This window comes from Poecilia mexicana, unplaced genomic scaffold (assembly GCF_051168715.1).
Source record: "Poecilia mexicana isolate PSO_F unplaced genomic scaffold, ASM5116871v1 scaffold_19, whole genome shotgun sequence".
Lineage (NCBI taxonomy): Eukaryota > Metazoa > Chordata > Actinopteri > Cyprinodontiformes > Poeciliidae > Poecilia > Poecilia mexicana.
This window is the reverse complement of record NW_028263388.1, coordinates 3956659-3973726: the sequence shown is the minus strand read 5'-3', so window position 1 is coordinate 3973726 and position 17068 is coordinate 3956659.

Genomic DNA, 17068 nt, shown 5'->3' with positions numbered 1-17068 from the left:
ACTTTTAAAGGCTTGTCAGTATGTATGAGTCGCCATAAATAATTATTTATAATGACATAATTTGCTTGCATGGGTTTGGCTAATTGTGTGGTTTGCCTGCCTTATTATGTAAAAATGTAACAGATACTCTCAGTTGTCTAACTAACACATCATGTTTGTATTTGTGCATCTGCCATGTCGCTCCAGCTATTTATTTTCTTAGTCTTTGGGTTAGGATGTTTCTCTTGAAGCATATCTGTGCTGTTGCCCTGCTGAGGTTTTCAAGACAATCCCTGAGGAGCAGATTACGACTAATGAGGTCCAACCTTACATGGCCGGCGAGAATCTGGCCCTGGTTTTCAGCTTTTATCACAAGATCTCTTCATGGAGCAGATTGAGGGACAAACCCACAGGAAGTACATCACTGCTGACGCCAGTCACGTCTGCTACAAATGACCTCAGACGACTTAGAAGGAGATCTTGGAAAATATAATTAGGGTGAACATTGCATTGAACAGTGCATTGTTTTTTGTTGTTGCTGTCTTGAAAGTGTTTTCTTTTTCAGCTTCATCAGTTTGCTTCATTTGTGATTCAGGATTTCAGGGTCTTCCAAAGATATTCACATCCCTTGAACATTTTAATCATTTCTCACTTTACAATTACAAATCTCAAAATGTGTTGTTTTTTTTTTGTTTGTTTGTTTTTTGTATTAGTGATAGACAAACAAAGTATGTGTATAACTCTGAAAGAATATGGTATGGTTTTCCAATTAAACATTTAAAAAGTGGAACATGCACTTTTGAACAATTCGATTCTCACAGCTCTTCAGTAGCACAGATTGCAACAGACGTCAAACTGCTACATAAGAACAGAACACCACAGCCATTTAGCTTGAGACAAACAAGAGCAATACTCTGTAGGCTGATTTAGGTTATTAATATATGCACCGTGTTGGTGACCCCTGGTTTAAATATTGGCAGAATAAAGACACAATATTGCCGGAAGAAAGTCATTAAATTAAAAAGCTTCGATAGAGTGATATGTAACGTGACCCATTCAGTCTGGTTCTTTCTATTAAATAAAAAGTTATTTAAACAATCGTTTCAAAGTCCTGGGGCTGAAAATTTGCTTTTGATGTGCTAAAACATTTAATATTTACTCATTTGTTAAACCACCAATGCCTTACAAACCCTCAATTTAGCGCAGTATGATGAAAAGTTATCATAAAATTACGACTTTATTCCCATCCAACTTTACTCATATTTAAAACAAATCAAAAACTTGAGTCCAAGTGAAAAAAATTATGTCCCTGGGGGGTTAGGGGGAAGGCGACGGAAAATAATTGAGAAACACTGGGTTAAGATATGGACTTTGACTGGACCAATCCTACACATGAATATGCTCTTATTAAAACAACTCTTCTGTTTGTTCTCCATTGTTTTCAAACACACCACCAAGACTTTCAAAGAACAACTGCATTAGTACTGAGGTCAAACTCTGTTTTCTACATCTGACTTCTGAAGGCCACTGGTTGCATTGAATAATTGAGGATAATTCATAGAAGAGTGGGCTAACTACAAAGACACAGCACACTTTTACAAAAATATATCTAAAATGTAAAAAACATCTAATGTTTTCCTTTCACTTCACAATTATGGACCCCTTTATGTTGGTCTGTCACATAAAATTCCACTAGAACAGCCACTTGATTCTCATTTCCTTTCAATGATCAGTCTGGATTTGTCCCATTGAGCTCAATTCCTCCGGATGTTTTTCATCTTGGCCAATCAGCGAACAGAAGGAAGAGTTTTGGATGATGACATTGAATTGGTTGTATGGTTGTATTTTGGAAATGGCAAAGGAGGAAGTGGAAGAAGCCATTCAGTCCATGTTGACCTCATTCCAAGAGGAATGTATAATATATTTTACTGCTGGCAAAGATGTAGATGGTTCCTCTCTTTCTAGTAGGGAATGTTTGTTTACAGTTTCTTTCCTGATCAAACTGGTGCATAACATACATAATGGATTGGCGATTGGGTAAAATCAGATCCAGTCATTAAAAACCTATACAGAGCCCACTCCTCCAGCAAGCAATTGTTTTCAATAGCAGAGGGCCCAGAACAGGGGTCAGCAAGCTTTATGAATTAAAGAGCCATTTTGCTTTCAGGCTAGATAAAAACTATATATATATTTAGGGTCACAAATGTCACATGACCTTTTGGAAGAAAAAAGTAACATATTAATTTGAATAAATACCTTATTTAGAAAAAAAATCATTTTTAAAGAAGCACCATTTTATCTCTATTTTTTAGAACTAAAATTAAAATAAAACATCACATTTTGCAAGAAGAGTATGGATAGGTTTTTCTGTTGGATGGAAAATGATGAAATTATGGAAAAGCACATAGATTCTAGCATAAGACAAACAGCTCTAAAAGCTACTTTCAGTGTTGTTGTTGTTTTTTGTTTTTGTTTTTTTTGGTGAAAACTTAATGAAAATTCTTGCATGAAAAAACTGTTCAGGCTCTGCATTTGTTATTATATCTATATCAGGTTAGCTGGTTCTTTTTATATTTTAGCCAAAGTTATGAGGCTAGTTTTTACCAGGCAAGGTCGTTACCAAACAAATGGGCAAAATTTGAAGGGGTGTGAATACTTTTTCGAGGCTCTGTAACATGATGAGACTTCAACACATTTCCCTACTTGTGATGTTCAGACCTGGCTGATTGTTCCTCGGTGGGTTTTTGTCCCCTGTGCAGACGTTTGTTTTGCCTTCCTGCAGCTTCCTCCTGTTGTTGCAGCTGACAGACAGAAGTGATCAGTAATTGTTATGAGGCTCTGCGGCCCGGAATCAATTATTTTGCCTCCCTAGTGTTAAATTGCTCAGTTGGTTTGAACACAAACTCCCCCTGGGTGGGTCATCAGGCCTAATTGAGACCTGAGGCACTTCACCCAAACATGATTTAGTTTTTACGTGGTTTTTGTTTTGCCAGCATTCACGATAATAATTAATGAGGTGTTTATAATTCTGTGTTTTTTGGGAGAACCAAATAACCAGAGCCTAACACCAACACAGCAGCATGGCTCAGTTTTGACCTGATGTGAATATTGTTAACGGGCGAGCAGCAGGTGGAGGAATAAACTGAGACCTGGAGCCCCATTCACACATTCCCTGAGCTGCTCTGCTTTGTGTCGCGGATGCTGAGGAGGAGCAGAGGAACAAGACAATTATGACATTATGGTTGGGTGGTTGAGCAGCCAGCAGTCCCAGCTGGGGAGAGCAGCAGAGCGAGGGCTCCCTGAGGACAGCAATCCACCACATGGACACTCTGATCAGCCGTCAGATTGTTTCTGTGGCTCTGCATTACGACTGAAACTTCTTCACTTGATATCCTGTTGTCAACAATGGATTTAACTAGAGTTTTAATCAGATTTAACTGGATTTTAAAGACTCCTGTGTAAAATTAATTTAAAATGCAGGTTATACAAAATGCAGCCAAAAATTCAAAGACGTGGATTGAAAATAATATCATAGGCAGAGGTGAGTAGAGAAGCCAAAATGTGAACATAGGTAAGGTTAGAGCTACTTCAACTTGTTTTAACTCAAGTAAAAGTGAAAAGTAGCTTTTAAATAAATTATTTTAGAATGAAAAAGTATTTAAGAACACCACTCAAGTGCTGATCATTTAATCTAACATTTTAAATACTCAAGAAAAAACATTACAACAAATAAACAGAAATCACATTCAGTCAGATGCAAAACGTTTTCAACTATTTTTTGTTTCATTATTAAAGTTTTTTTTTTTTTTTAACTAATACAGTATAAAATACTGTTGTTAGTTTATAGAGCACATCAACTAGTTCTAAAGTCCTTCCACTGGTTACCTGCAGCTCAGAGAGTAGACTTGTAATACTGATGCTAGTTTATAAACTACTGAACGGTTTAGCACCAAAAACATTAAAGATCTGCTGCTGCTGGATCTCCCTTCCAGACCCCTGAGGTTCTGGTTCTGGTTCTGGTTCTGGTTCTGCTCTGCATCAATAGAACCAGAACTAAACATGGAGAAGCAGCATTCAGCTTCTATGCACCACAAATCTGCAACAAATTTCCAGAAAACTGCAAAACAGCTGAAACACTGATATCATTTAAATCTAGATTAAAAACCTATGGAGAGCCATTTCTATCTACATTCATGCAGTTTACAGCAAATGATTTTGGGTCTAAGATCTTGGAATGTGTTTCCCTAAAGATATCGAAGTGGCCTGAATTTTTTGACTTTTTGTTCTCCTTTTAACATCCATATTTACTATGCAATGTATTGCATTAGTTGCTTTTATTTGAACTCTTTCACCATTTAATAATAAAAAAGAAAGATAAAAAAGAAATCTATTTTCCTGTAATCTCCCACTGCCAGTAGCAACCTTCGGAGCACCTACAGCTCCGTGCATTTACACCTGGGTTACGTTCAGCAGTTATTATTCCCTCCAAGGTGGCAGATCTGATTTATTGCCATAAAAGTCGTGGCTGTACAGATGTTACCAACAGTAAGAGGTGTGAACTCAAATGTTTATGCCTAGAGTGAGCAGCTAGGCACCACAATGTCTGTTAAAAATAATACATTCACTTTCCTTTTGTTATCTAAAATTTACAGGCAGTTCTCCTGCTGTTCCTCTGGAAGTGACTTTGCATTCTGTGTTAGAGAAAGTGTGTAAGTTTGACATAGTTTCCAAGCAGTAATAATAACAACCTGTGTACCCCAAACGGAGGGGGAAAAGTCGCAATATTGTCAACGAGAAGGAATGGGCTTCTAAAGGTGTGAAAACGTCTGCAATTGTGGATACTTTTTTTTTTTTTTTTTTTGCGAAGAAATTTTGCAATAAAAATATAATCCCAGATGGACACTTCCTGTTGGACACTTGGCTACAGCAGATGTTGTATCATCTACATTCATGCAGTTTACATTTAGGCAAATGATTTTGGGTCTTAGATCCAAAATCTTACAGCGTATAATTATACACTGTAAAAAAAAAAAACGGCTCTAATTTATGGTAAAATACTGGCAGCTGTGGTTGCCAGAACTTTGCTGTCTTTATACAGCAAAATTCTGGCAACCAAAACTTCCAGTATTTTACTGTATTTGCTAAAATACGGTAAATGTCTGGCAACTGCAGCTGTCGGTAAATACCGTATTTCCTAAAATACGGTAAAATAAAAAATGAAAATGTGGTTTTGCCGTAGTAAATACGGTCATACTGTCTGAGGTATAATATCTTGGCAACCGTGACATTAACAATTCAGAACTGTAAACTTTTTTATGCAACTTACTATAAAAACAACACATATACCGTAAAGATTAGTCTACATAAGTGAAAAACACGGACAGACTGTATGATATATTGACATTTTATTGTAAAAAAAACAACCCAAAAACTTTATGGTAAATTGCCGGTAGCTGTTGTTACCATAATTTTACCATAACAATTACAGTACAACACACAAGGAAGTGTAATTTGTCAGCATTTCTATATGGGAAGTTATAAAGAAAATAAGTCCAAACTAAACAAAAATACAGATTATGAGTAATCCACTTATATGTTTCCAAATAAGGAATAACCTATTGTAGAGGAAAAACCGGTGATAAAAGGATTCTTGCTCTGGATTAAGAGTAACAAGTCACTGAGTTCAGACTTTGCTCAGGATGGAGTGCGTCATGGTTATGGTCTTCCCCGTTACAGGTTGAGATTGAGACTCACATGTTGTCAATGAGGTGTTTCCTCTCTGCTGGAAAACAGAAACAAAGCAAAAATTAGAATGATGCACTACATGAACATCATATAAACTCAGCATTCGGGTAAATGTTTGTTTCACCTTTGTTGACTTGTACATGGAGACTGGTACTTCAACCAGGCGGTGTGATCATTTCTGACTGAAAATTCAATAGTTCTTAAACCTTTGTTTGTTGTCGAAAGGTGTGATTCTCTCTGCAACCTGACAAAGAAAACACAACAATTTCAGGGAATTCCCTCTGTTGTTTCAGGGTATTTTCTATCTTCATCCTTCCATCCTTCCTTTTGGGAGAAACATGTTTCTCTTTATAATTTTTTACTTTTTGACCAGTAATTCAGGATAGATGACACAAGATAAACTCAATGCAGAAAGTCAAACAGAAAAAATTCCCAAAAATTCAAAAACAAAGGGTTAATCATTTAAAAAGTGAACAGCTCTTATTTGGTGTGTATATCACCATCAGTTGTTTAGATTTGAGCTTTATATCTTGTTATAATTCCATGTTCATGAGTTGTTATTACCTCATGAAAAAATGTTTGCGACAACCTCGGATCTCCATGGCAACCATTCGGTAGTGCTTCAATGCTTCTTCATGCAACGCACTGCCCATTTATACAAAGCTCCGTCTTGGAGCAGCAATCCCCTGCTGAGCGCCCGCCCCATAGAGCACCCTTCACCTTCCCCTCCCCATCAGACTAAATATTAGTCTGTCAAACCTGGGTCCATTACATGCATCTGACCAACTAGGCCATGAGCTCAGTTAGAAAATACCAGGCCTTGCCAGTAGGTGGCCCTTTACAAATGAAACTCAATTATAAGCACCAAATAATATGGAAAAACATTGTACAAATCAGGACATGAAATAAAGGTAAACGTAAGTATTTCTATAGATGTTTTGATGGTGGCTGGAGCCGTTTGTTCTGTGTTATCTGGATTTCATTCCACAGATATGTTGCATTTTATGAATGAAATGTACACCTCCATCAAGGTTTTTATTGTTTGGCAAGACTGCCTTTGGTTTTTTCTTCTTTTTGCAAATGTATGTCCCCAAACAGAGAGAACCCTTGTAACATGTTAAACAATCTTACGTCCAAATTTCAATACACAAATAGACTTTAAAAGTTACAAACATAACTGTTTTAGGCAATTTATGAAATAGATACTCCCCATGTATCTGGGTGTCATGAAGGTCAAAAGTTGTCTTAACCATTTATGTAAGTTACAATTCCTGCAAGCTAGCAGCACCAAAGCTGAAAATGTGTGCACTTTTCATACAGGCAAACACAATTTATGCTGTGTTAGTTTTTCTCAGTCACTTTTGGTGCATTTCTCAAGTTACTGTTGACATTTGAAAAACAGTAAGTGCATTTCTCAAAACAATTTGTAGAAACAGCAAAAAATAGTATTTGTTTGCTTGCAAAATTCTTAGATCAGCTCTCAAAATTCTGTCAGTTAACATATCAGTGACTCAAAATAATAAGTTATTGTTTCTCTATGTACATAAGACAGTCAAATTGATTAGTCATAATAAGAGACTTTACAAAATTCACATTTACGCTTTTGCTGTAATTTATTGATGGACCATGCCATGGTGATTCAGAAAGAAAAAAACAGAAATGCAGAGAACAAAAAAAGTAGAAAAGGAACCATAAGAGCACTGTACAGTTTTCCTCATGGAAAACTGTACAGTGCTATAAAAATTACATTACATTTTAATTTCCATCATCATGCTGACAAAAGTGGGGTTAAAGGATGAAAAGTAGGGTGGGAGGACCTCCATCAGCATCGTGTTGTGGGTCGCAAAACATATCCTGATGTTGGACTGATGGAAACTAGCAGATGTCCTCAGCCTCTTCTGACTCTTCTTCCGTTTTCCTCCCAACTATTTCCTCCTCAGCCTCACTCCTCTTCCTCTTCTTCTCTCTGGCTGTTCACTCTGTCCAGATACTTGTTCATCAGTTCTCAGACATGTAACATTGTGTTGTGTTCTGGCTATATACACCATATTGTTGCCAACTGATGGTTCACAAGATCCACCTTCAATCTGTTTCAGAAAACTGGTTGATCGTTGGTTGAGCTAATGGTTCATACATTTACCTGTTAGAGAAACTCAGGACTCACTTGGGAGCAATTTACCAATTCAGGACAAATACAAAGAAATCTAATATAAATAAATTAAGATATGATTGACATTATCACAACTTCAAGACTTTTGCATGTTAAGACTTACACAATGAACTCATGCTATTTTGAAAGTTGGGACAATTCAACAGAGACACGTTTAACACATTTTGATCAATACGATAAGCAAATTAAAATTGGGGGAAAAGCAGAGAAGTGCATATAATCAGTTACATGATGTACAAAAGCATTTGCAACTTGCTCAAACTAATGAGAAACTCATTTTTTGATGTGCAGAAGTGACACAATAATTAGAAAATTGAACAAGTAGTTTTAAGAATTTTAATTCTATTCTGAGAAATGCACCCAAACTGAGAAAAACTGTAAAACTGTAAAAAAAAAATTGGTAACACTTTATTTGAAGGGGGTTGAATAAGACTGTCATGACACTGTCATTAACATGACATAACTCCTGTCATGAACATGAATAAGCCTTCATGAATATTTATGACTGCTGTCATAAAGTGTCATTCGGTAAATTATGACACTTTTAATACAAAGTTGACATTATTCAAAATGTCTTTGTTATGATAACTTGACATTAACCAATAAATCATTACTGATATAAATGTGTTATAAAATAATTACTGATTTCACTTTAAAAATTAGGTAACTCTATGTTATTTAAGGTAAAGTTTAAACAGTAATATTCATAAATATTCATAAATATCATATTCATAAATATTCATGAAGGCTTATTCATGTTCATGACAGATGTTATGTCATGTTTATGAAAGTGTCATGACAGTCTTATTCAACCCCCTTCAAATAAAGTGTTACCAAAAATTTTATATTTAAATTTCCTTATCTTAAAACGCTTTAACTGTCATGGACCCAGTGACTTTAATTCAGTATTCTTGGGGTGACAGTCAAGAGGTCAAAGGAAAATATTAAATATTAGCTCTGATGCCAAGCTTTATACTTCCAAGTATTTAAACAAAAGCTAATGTGTTCTTCACAGTTTTAACTTGCATACATGAACATTTCACACTCAAAGTAATTCAAATGAATTGTTAATGGCAGAAGCAATAAAGTTGCTTCTGCCATTAACAAAAATTAGGTGGAAAAATTAGGTGGAAGTTGGTTTCCAATGGCATTACTGCCATTGGAAACCAACTTCAGCTTCATCCAAGCAGCAGGGCCGAGCATGCAGTTCTCTTAATGTATGACAAATCTATGGTCGGCATAAAATTAAATAATCCCAAATACATCATTTAATCAAATACTCTCATAAATGATGGTGGCGACAGTTGTAGGAGTTTTCCCTGCAATCAGTGGATTGCCAGTTCAATCCCTGGTCTACCTTTGAGATTTCAGTTTGGTGTATTAAAGGCATTATTAAAAAAAGAAACCAAAATATCACAACAGTATCCTATTCTTTGGAAAAATGACTTTTGCAGTCTGGTTTACGGATTTACATTATATATATAAATAAAAGCAAAATTTTTAATTTTGACCGAATAGTGCTGTCAATTTTAGGGTAACTAACTGCTGGCTGAACATTACAATATTTTTCTATGAATTTTACAATTACTTATATTTTTACAATATATTTCTGAATTTTCTACATTTCATGACTGTCAAAATTACTTAGAATATATGTTTATTGAGTTATTATAATTCCACGTATTTTCTACGGTAATATAATGCGTTGGATATTACAGTCAGAAACTGTTCGTATTTTACAATTTTTTACCATAGATTTATGGATATTTTTTTTTGTTTTGTTTTGTTTTGTTTTTTTTTTGTTGCAGTGTTGACTTATGGTAATTCCATGTATTTTCTATGGTAACAAAATGTTTTGGATTTTGCGGTCAGAAACTGTTGGTATTTTTACCACATTTTACCGTAAATTTACGGAGTTTTTTTACAGTGTAGAATTGACTTCTGCAAAGTCATTTGTAGTAGTTCATGCACATGCCCTCTTTCCTATTATAAGTATTCTATAAGCAATAATGTTAGAAAAACCACAGTTGTAAATGGATCGTTCATTTGATATTTTCTCATCTTACAGCCACACATTAACTCTGGAGGAGCTGCAGAGATGTTGGAAAAATAATGTCTTCCAACATTTGAACAACTATCAATGTTGGACTCCAGGAACCTGAACTCAGACTACGGTGAAATGTTGATAAGAAAGCCAAAAGAAAACCCACTGACAGTATTTACACCATATTTGGAGCACAGGAATCATGTGGAAGAAGGGGCTTTGTTCACATGAGACCACAATGTTTTACTTGTATAAAACGCTCTATCTGGTAGAAAACTAACACTGTACTCCACCCATAACACACTTTCCTCACTGTAAAGCATGGCGGTGGCAGCCTAATGCTGTGGTGATGCATTTCTACAACAGGTCACAGCTGATTGGAAGATGGATGGAAGTAAAGACAAAGAAAACCTGGTAGAAAACCTGTTAAGAGGCTGTTATACAGCACTTCTGTCAGGATGATATATCATATCATATCATATCATATCATATACATATCATGATATGATATGATTATTGTGCTATTAATATCATGATTACATATCATGATATTACATAATATTATGCTGCACAAGATGTAAACTGTTCTGTAAGAATAGATCCATAATCAGCCACAGCTCCTGCTGTGTTGACAAAAATATAAAGGAAATGCTTCCAGATAGGTGTAATTATTGTACATAATCAAATGACCAAAATCATCCATGACACATTTTCTTCTACTTCTTTTCTTCCTTTATTTGATGAGAACGTCCCCCAACTAGTTTACATATTTATGCTTAATATGAATGTGTTTTAGTTAGGTTGATACATTGTTGCCTTTGTAGCATAAAGGATGCCTCAGCATGGAGAAACATGAAACATGAATCATTTTCATGTTGACAAACTGGTATTGAGTTGCAACATAATTTATGTTGCAACTTACAAGACATGCTTCATTGGTTCTAAATTGTTGTTCGAAGTCACCAGGTTTAAGTCAAAGCTGTTAAACAATCTTGTGGTTTTAGAATATAAACATATATATATATATATATATATATATATATATATACACAAATACACACACACACACACACACACACACAACAGGTGGGCTTAAATACACAGAGGGTAATCAACGAGATGAGACACACCTGGGAAACAATCAGGGAGCAGACATGACAACACAGGGGCTCACAGAACAGAACTAAAAATAAACATAGAAAACTAATAAATACACAGGCAGAAACCCCACACCTGACAGATATGACATCTGCTTTCTAAAGGCTGAGCTGCATTCCTCTGCAGCCCTGCTGCGTCCAGCTGTTAGTGTCTCCAGCAACATTGCCCTGTCCTCTGAATCCAATATTAAAGCTCAAGTATGTTGGTCCCTCTCCACTCTGCAAGAATGTCACGGGAGAATGACCGTCCTGCCCCAGGCCCAGGACAACAGAGACCTGAACAGAAACTGAACAGACCCAGTAGATTAAAAAACATGTCTTTCCTTGTATAAGTAAGAATCTGTTGAGATTCTGGATGGGTTTACTGGACCAACATACCAACATACCATTTTGAGACGCTAGGCTAGACAAGAAGTAGTGTGTCATCTTAATTATCAGAACCAAAAGGTCATAATGTCTGCCTTAGCAGCTCCTAGTTATTATCAAGCAGCCTTAAAAGAAATTCTACCATCAATATAAAAAATATCCATGAAAATTTAAAACAAGGTGAGGCACTCTGATGTCTCTCATCCTGGACATAAACCTTCACCTTTAAGGGTCAGCGTGTCCTCCCTCTGCCCTGTCCAGTTGCATGCCTTAATTGGCGCAGTAGCTAATAAAGCTCAGCCTCCTTTGATGTTGTGTCCCACCCAGAGGCCTCTCCTCACAAGAAGACAATACTCTAATTCATTACCAGACCTGCCTCTTCAAAGCTCAGCCACTCTGCACTGGGAGCCACTAAACTTAGGCCCCAGACAGGCTCTTTTAAATGCCTATTCACCCCCCTCATCTTCCACCCCTTCCCCCCGCCACCCTCTGGGCGATGAGGTGGTGGCTGGATGAGTCCACATAAGTCGCGGTAGCCTGCACATATCCCACCCTCCTTCCTAAACCCTGCAGCACCACACCTATCCCCCTCAGGTGACAGGTGTATTATTGAGCAGTGGTATTTCTGCATTATCCTGCCTGGGTATGAGCACTACCACCTCCCACAGCCCCCTCACACACACACACACACACCCCCACACACACGCACACACACACGCACACACACACACACATACACTGTTACGGAGTGTGGGAAAGCTTGGGACCTGTTGAGGTATTTGCTTTTCCAGCTTGTTAATGTAAACTCATATTGTGCTGCTGTGTTATAGGCAGATTAACATAGTTGTCTGAAATCCAGTTTCAGTTCCTCATTCCTGTGTAACCACAATAAATCAAATCACATTGCAACTGGATATTTGTTGTTGCTTTGTAATCCTTTGTTATGACCTCAGATGCTTGACTTCTCAGCCACTCTATGGCCAATTGAGCCACTTGAGTCAAACAGAAGCAGTGTAACGCCTCTGTTATTGATGCTGTCGACCAGCAGCTACTTTGTCAACAATAATTAACTTCATTTGACCTAGAGAATACAAAGCTGTCCTAAACAAACACTGGGGGGAAAGGATTTCAGTTTTGAACAGAGATTCATCACATGGCAAAAAAATAATAAACAGTGTTGTTCAAGGTGAAGGAAGATGATACAACTGAGGTAACAAGAAAACCCATCAGTAGATGGACCACAGCAGTAGAAAACAACAACAGGCTATAATTCAAACAGGCTCACCAAAACTAGCAGACTGGAAAACGGTTTCTGGTCTGATTAGTTATGATTTTAGCTGCAACATGTCAGAATCTGATGAAAACAAAATCAAAGTGTTGATCCAGCCTGCCTTGCATCACTAGTTCAGATTGGTGCTTTTGATGTGGTGGATGCTTTCCTGCCAAACTTTGAGTCCTTTAATATCAGTTGAGCATGACACAGCTTGTATGAGTATTGTTGCTGACCACGTCTATCCCGTTATGATAAAAGTGAAACATTCACTTCAATCTGGAGAGACTCAGACGGAGAGAGGGAAGCAGTTAAAAGGGTTTAATGACAAAAATAACGTGAAAATAAACACAAAGTTCTTTGGCGATCAGGCCCCGGCCGGGGACGTCGAGCTGGACTTCGATAAGCTCGATGAACATTCCTGATGCAGCGAGGGAATGTAAACCCCCCGGGGCCTGTGCTGGTGGCGGCGGTCAGAGGATGATGAGGCCTGAGAGCCGGGAGCTGAAGGTGAAGGTGGGGTGGCGGTGGGTTGATCGGGGCTGGTAAGCGGAGGAGGCTGGGAGTGAAGGTCCTTTTGAACCAGAGCCTGGACGATGATTGGCTGGAGTGAGGCTTGGACCTGCGTTGATAGGTCCGGGTTGCGGAGAGGAAGGCACTGATTGCAGGGCCAGGTGCGCCAAAAGAGTCTTCCAGCCTGAACTTCAGTCAAGACTCCATTACTGTACTTCCATCAGGATAACGCCCCATACTACAGAGCTCAGATCTTCTCATACTGAGTTCTAAAACAACAATGGGTTCACGGTACCCAAATAGGCTAGAAAGTCACCATAACTTAATCAGAGCATCTCTGGGCTGTGGTGGAATACTTGCATTAATCATGGATGTGCACCAGTCAAATCTGCAGCAATTCCATGATGCTATCATATCAATATGGAATAAACTCTCTAAGAAATGGTTCTGAAAGCACATTGAATCTATAGACCTACTACAAAAAATCTAAAGGAATTTAAAAGGAGCCTGCCAAGCTGTACATGCTTCTCAGATTCAATCAATAAATAAACAAAGCAAAAAATTCTGTATAAACTAAAATTGTTTATTCCTTTTAACATGTTAAGTTGAACTTTTTAAAAAAATTATATGAAATGTTAATGTTAGCTAAAATGCTCATAATAGCACGTTGACTATCAGTCAGGGGCGCGGTCTAGGGGGGAAAATTGATGACAATTCTAGGGGCCCTGACCAACAGGGGGCCCTGCACATTTTAATTATTTATTTTTTGTTCATAGAAATTAAAAAAAACAATCGGGGCCCTGTCAATTACAAAATTAATCATATTGTATTTTCAAAGATTGCTTTTAGAAGTAGAAATGTAATGTTACCACTCCCAGATCAAAAAACACACATCCATATTTACCCTGAACCCCTATATTTGTGTTAAATGGTTCGTTCCTGCTTGGAGCACTTGAGAGTGATGCTGTTAGCAGCAGACAGTGGAAGACACAAACAATTGTGGCAGTTACTATGCTGCTAAGAAAAGTTATAAAATCAGGTTCTCAAAAAAAAAGAGAGGGAGAGAGTGAAAAACGTAAGTGTTAATTTATAACCCAGTTTTTCTCTGAGAGGTGGGTAGACTGTGTGAGATTATCAACTATTTAGCATTATTAGCTTAGCTACAGACTACTGTTTGCCTCCATTTCATTAGCATTTAATGAATTAAGGAAAGAAATTACCAACATATTCATATATTTAACTTGTACCTTGTACCTTTTACCACTTAACAACAGATGAGTCAGTCAGCAGCAGCTCTAACCCACGTCCCTCCTGACCTGTTCTCTCCTGAGTGAAATTAAAGCTGCAGTATGTCACTTTTATATAAATATTTTTCCACATATTTTTTTAAACTGTCATTATGTTGTGACGGTATGGTATGGGAGGTAATCTGTGAACAATCTATTTCCTTTCCCTTCTCCCAGTGCTAGAAACAACCAGTCAGTGGCAGGAGAGTTTTAGTGCTGTCAATCACAATCTCATGTGGTGTTGCTCATCATACAAACATATTTTTATTAAAGTTATATATATTGCAGCTTGAATAAAATGCAACCACATAACATTTTTGAGAAGTCTAGATTGTTTTATGTGTAGTTGCACATTGCTTTTGACTGTTGCTCATGGGGAGAGACATTTCTGTATCTAAAACTATTAGAAAAAATTGAGCAATCTACTTGCATACTGGATGTAGACTGTTGGATGTTAAATTTATGAGCAGTAAATATTGTGCTAATTATCAGTATTGAACCAAAGAAAGCAAGGAAGATGCAAGCCTTTATAATTGTGACGCTTTTTATGGGTTAAATAGACTCAAAAGATTTTAACAGTAGCTGCTTGGGGGTCCCAATCTAATTTTTTCTCAGAGGGCCCAAGATTCCTGGCAGCCACCTTTCAATTCTCCAATAGCCCCTGCTTTCAGTAGCATGTTGACCTACAGTAACATACTCTGTCTAGTGTGCAAAAACCATGTGTAAGGTAAAATTAGCTAAAATATTAATGTTATCTCAAATGCTACATTAGTATGTTTGCTATCACTAGCATGTTGACTCAATCCAGCATTCTAAAAATTAGAATAAAATTAGCTAAAATGCTATGAATAGCATGTCCTTACATTGCTGCTTCAGACAACGATAATGGACAGTTCTTATTGCAAAATGGAGCTCAACCTGGCACTGGTAAGATGGACCTAATAAAATATCAGGTGAGTGCATGTTCTTACATTGGTCGTTATGCATAAGATGAAGCTGAATTTGTCAGCAGCTGATTTCTCCTCCTGTTTCCCTCTGTGTCCTCCTCCCTGAGCCTGTTTACCTCCAGCGTGCCAAGTCTGACGTTAGGCCAGCACACACACAGGGTCCCAGAGAGAGGGTACAGTTTCTGTTTTGACACCTGCTCCTAATTACACATGTAAATGATTGATCACCTGAGCTCAACGGAGGAGCGGTGGAGATGGAAGTCCCTGCCACAGGATGACTCTGCGATTATGGCCAAAGTCCTGGACAGTTACTGGGAACAGGGCCTGTGATGGCCCATAAAGAGCTTGGAGATTAACTTCTGTGCATCGAGCAAAGCTTCTCCTAACTAAAGCCCGTAGAGGAGCAAGTTGCACAGGTGTGGTGAGATATCTGTGGCTCTTTGTTTGTTCTAATCTGACCTAAGTAAAACCAAGCCCCACTGTCTGCAACTTTAAGCTGATTTTATGACACCTGAGGGCCCGTGGCCACTGAAAGCAGAACCCAACTACTTTTGTGAAATCTGATTTGGCTAATTGATTTTGGAGTGGCCAGTCTAAAAGCGCCTGCAGGGGGAGAAAGCGCAGGGAAATAACTAGGACCCTGGGTAAAATTAACCTATTGCTTCAACTTCTTTAGCGCCCGGCTCTCAGGTGCAGTGTATTAACTCTGAAATACAGAGTTTTAACCTCAAGTCTTAAAGAAAACAAATGAGTGAAATCCAGAAACAGACTTGTGCTTTCACAGATGGGGTGAGAACTTCTGTCTGGCAACAGCTGTTGGCTTGGCGGAGCTTTGACTCAGGTATGGGCCAATCTGGGGCCAGGGGAGGTTTTAACCCCAATCTTCTCCTCTCTCTCGTCCCACAGCCTGGCACACATGAGCTGTGCAGCTGGGCTTCCCATTGATGTCCCAGGATGCCGGGATGACTGGCTGGCAGGAGATAGATTGGAGGGGAAATGGCTTAATTGTCCTCTCTCTTACAGCTGGAATGCAAATAGTTGCCACTGCTGGGCTCCTCTGTGAAAAGAAAAGATCCTCATACTGAAATGGTGGAAACTGAATAAATATAATAAATTGTAAGTTTATATATATCACTTCATTTTAGACTAATCTACCTTTTGTCCAGTGATGTTTGATGACAGTAGCATTCGGCACCCAGAGGGTAGAGACGGACATGACTTGTGTAAAAGAGGCAAGACATGGAAGAGTTAAACGCTGAGGCTTATGTATCCTGTCTGACTTTGATCTCTGCCTCAGGTCGCACTTCCACAGCCATCAATCTTGGCCGGGACCTGATGGGCCTCCCAACCCTTTGGAAATGGGCTTGCTCATACCTGGGCCGTCCCCTCGCCATAACATGGCACCATCTGAATCATTTCATTTTTCAGACAAGAAAACATGAAAAGCAGCAACAAAATCCGTGAAGGACTTTCTCCGATCGCATTCCCCCTCTCTCCTTCTTCTTGAATGTTTTGCAGTTGGTGGTGCATGGAAGCAGGCAGGAAGGGGAGCTGGGAAGGCGTGGCTCTGGTGAGGTTCAAAGATGCACTG